Source organism: Thunnus thynnus, chromosome 21 (assembly GCF_963924715.1).
Source record: "Thunnus thynnus chromosome 21, fThuThy2.1, whole genome shotgun sequence".
NCBI lineage: Eukaryota > Metazoa > Chordata > Actinopteri > Scombriformes > Scombridae > Thunnus > Thunnus thynnus.
This window is the reverse complement of record NC_089537.1, coordinates 26,702,368-26,706,755: the sequence shown is the minus strand read 5'-3', so window position 1 is coordinate 26,706,755 and position 4,388 is coordinate 26,702,368.

Genomic DNA, 4,388 nt, shown 5'->3' with positions numbered 1-4,388 from the left:
GTTCAGTTAATACTACATTAGATGTCTGCATGTTCACATACTGTACCACCTGTGCAGTCATACCTTATGGATGATGACAGTTTTGATGTTTCTTGGACATGAGTAGATGACAACATTTACATCATGTTGGCTTCACAGATCCATGCAGATGTCAAAACTTTAAACTGTGCTAAAGAAAAAAAAAACATATGATGTCATCAGGGTTAAGGCTCAGAGACCACAATTTTAGAACACAAAGCCCTAAGTTGTTGGTATGGAGTTTGAAATGTGTGGGCATTTACAAGACTGGGGGATCTAACAAGAAATGCTATAAAGTGTAGGATGAAACGTAGGATGCAGTGTTTTTGAAGCCCTGCCTACTCTGAAGAGAAACCTCTCATTCACACCTATGTAGCCAAACACTGGAGCATTCATTGCAAATTGAACTGCAAAACATCCTGCTGTCACCACCATGACTCAACGCTTTGTCTCAAAAGAACCTCAGACAAAATCAAGAAAAGTATCCTAATTTTGATGTAACTTAACAAGTTACGGGAACCTAAATAAGACGATGTACAGAAATACATCACTCAGAAAATGAACGACTTTGTCAAACACAGCAATGACACCATGAGAAAATAGTCGTCCAATCAGAGTTGAGAATGTAAATTACCAGCTAAACAAGCTTGAGACTCATGAGGGTCAAGAGAGACTGCCTCCTTACTGGATCTGTATGGGTACATCATCCCAATTCCCTCAAAATATTTTCCCAAACTGACACACCTTTTTATTGGAAATGTGATGTGACTGGACACTGCAGCTGATCAAACATACTAGGACAAATAACAGAACCAACTCAAGTGTTTTACGTCCAAGTTTTAGATTTTCTTTTCTGATTCACCATCTTGTTAAAAATAGAGGATCTATAGGTGTTATTAACAAAAGAACCACGAACAACCTTTCTTCCTTTATTATAAAGGTTTTTCCTTTCATGATCTGTTATTTTTCCCTTTAATCTGCATTATGGTAATATAGTGAGTGAGGAGAATTCAGTCAAAAGCACCCAATTCTGCCTTTGAGTTTTAATAGATGGAACTATTTGTTGAGCTCATCTTTGCCATGGGTTCTAATTTAAAGCATCACACACTATCAGGGGGGTAGGGGCACTCTGTCAGTCATTTTGAAGGAGACAGACACAGATGCAGCAGACACAGATTTCTTCATGTGCTCCTTTTGTCGTCCCTAAATTTTCGCTTTACACAATATGCAAATTAATTGTAATTTTCCTAAAATAGCAATAATCTGTTTGTTTTTCTTTTCAGATGACACTAATTACATAACTAATAATGTTTTGAGACGAAATAAGTCAACTTTTTGCTATGATGGTTGTTTCTTACAGTAGTTTAGTCTTGGGGTCCCCAGGGACCCGAGTCGGCAGTCCTTGTATATTAAATATGTTGGTAGGATGAGGGTTAAAAAAACATTTGGACAGTGCATATATGTGCAAATACAAACCATCAACAGCCACAGAGCTGCTAAAGATGACTTAAAGCTGTCATCAGCTGCACCACCATCATCAGAAATGGACGCTGCTTCACATGAAGGTTCAGAGAAAAGGAATCTCATTTCTCTAAAATCATGTTTCCTCCTTTCCTCTCTCCTCTGATCTTTGGCTGCATCTCAGTCTTATTCTCTACCACTGAAGATGCAAGGAAAAGAAATAAGAGAGAAATGAGGATGCAATTGGGTTTTTATCCTATTTATGAACAGGGTCTAAACGTCAGCATAACAAAATCTGACCGTTCTTTTTTTGTCTTTCTCTTGGGTGTCCTCCAACTTTATGCAAGTGTAATTCTAAATCACTGGTGAAGCCTTTTAACAACTAAATTCAGCCATGTACACATACAGCCATTGCAGCTTCTAATAATCCATCCTGATAGAAACCATGAGTGTTAAAGCGCCAGTATATTCCAATAGAAGTACTTGTCACATTATTGCTTTTATTAGTATTGCTTCTCCCCTTCTCTATGATGACCTGCTTTTCACTTTGTCTCTGAGTCTTTGATTCCACTATGTTAAGACAACATGTCATACGAACTAGTTCTTTTTAAGCATAACTCAGCCCTATTATTCTGTGCCTATCACAAAAAAAGGTCTCCCAGCATCTGCATCAGAGCACCAGAGTGACTTTAATAAGTCATGTACATCAGTGAGTGGGAAAGAGACAGGAGAGAGCCTGTTTACTACAGCACTGTTCAGCAGCACATATGAAATTGTAGACACACTGGTGACCATGGTCACTTACACTAGGAACCTTATGTACCATAGACACATGGTTTCACTTCTTAATCCAAACTACAGATATTAGCAAACAGACTCTATGGTGTTTTGAACCAAATGTGCTCTAAACTTGACTTGGAAAATGTGATGCAATGTAAGTGCAATTTAAAACCATTTCCCACAAAGGTGTTTTAACACTGAAAACATATGAGTCATATATCTAATCTTAAATAAAAAAAGTTAAAGAAATGCCATGGAATACACCTTTAAGTAAACATGGGAAGCCCTGGGCACATGACAATAAATTAGCATTTGCACTCAAATCTGTGACCCTCTGTAACACTGGGCTACTGAAGTAGGAATTAGAAACAACAGATTACCAGAGAGGTTTGAAAGCCAGTTTTAAAGCAATGTGTTGCTGAAAGTGAACGGTATTCTCAGGTTTTCAGTACGTCATTCTGAGCAGTGTTTGAATACCATGTTGACTACATGTGGATACAGTAACTACATCTTAGAAAACTGGCCTGAAATCTGACCTGAGTGTCCTATTTGGCCTCCATTGGATTTTTCCCAGTGGAAAGTTAGAATTCCTTCCTTTAGTTGAATGTAAATGGATGCATTTTATAGTCACTGTCTCAGTTATTCTTAGAGTGTATGAACAGCTTGCATGCTGCTGTTGGATCTAATTTTTCACTCGCTGAGCTTTTATGTTAATTCCCAGAAAGTCTTGGGACAGGACTCTGTATCCTCTAACACTGACAAAATAGTAGTGTCCCATAAATTCCCAGCAGTTGGGTTCAGTGTAGACTTCAAGGTCAAACCTATCTTACATAAGACCACTGACATATAAAAACCTGACAGAAATTCTAAATTCTGCCCTGTTGGCTGCCTCTAGGGGCTAAACTGTTGATTACATAACGAGGTGTTGGAACCAGCAACACACTGACAATTTTGCTTTCCTTAAAGCCCTACCACAACTGGAATTGGGAGAAACATCATGAGGTCATTGCAAACTAAAAGATCCCCCTGGGTGCATGTATGTGCTCAGCAAATTTTATGGCAGTCTGCCTGGAAGATAGCCTACTCATATCATGTGTGAGTGGTAGATGTTTTATCCACAGGCTGGCACAAGAGAAAACTTAATTGAGTGTCCAAAATGAAAATGAATGTTATATGTTATTTTTTGACAATCTTTGAGTCAGATTTTGCAGTTACAAATTTTGGTCTGAAGGTGGTACAAGAAAAGAAAGGTCAAAGGTCACCAAAACCATCATGATTCATCATCTGGAGACTTGCACTGACAGCTGCAAGATAAATGAACATACTGTATAATTAAGGCCTGGGACACACTGCCTGCCTCTACCTGATGTGCCCTCTAGTGGAATTCCCCTGTGACACGCAAAGTACATAAGCAAGTGCGTGAACAATTCCGTTCACGACACAGCCAGTTGAGTATGTGAATACGTGATTAAAAAGCGAGTATATCTCCATGTGCCGCTCATGTCCAACTTCCTGTGTGGATTCCCAGTAACGCATCTACATACTGCTGGATAACACTGGAGTTATTATTCCATACCCTGTCTGTGGCACTTAGTCCCTTTGTTCAAACTGAAGATGTAAATAATCTTTAAAAATGCCTCACAAATATATCGTTTCAACTTTTAAGAAGTCTCAGTTGGCAGGTGTTTTTCAAACAAGAGGAAACAGTACATTTGTAGGGGACTATTTTCAGTGGAGGATTAATACAAAATTGATGTGACTCATTGATGTGTTTTTTTTAATGGTTTTTGGACACCACAGGAGCTCTATGGCACAGAGATATATCAGACTTTGATACACACACAATACTTGTTAGTGGCATGCATTCGATGTATTGGACCTGCACAAGATTTGATGTATATTGGGGAAAAGATCGCCAACCTTATTCTTTAAGCTGGTCTCATTTTAAGCAGCTGGACAACTTTTAAAATTGAGTTTTCTATTACATATCTACATTCCACTTTGTTTAAATTATGTCTGGTCATACATTTGATTCCTTTGTCCTTTCAAGAAATATCAGTATGTATTAGTATGCAGCACTGTGAACTTTCTGTGTTTTTAACAATAGTGTGCAGACAGGCTTCCAGAAC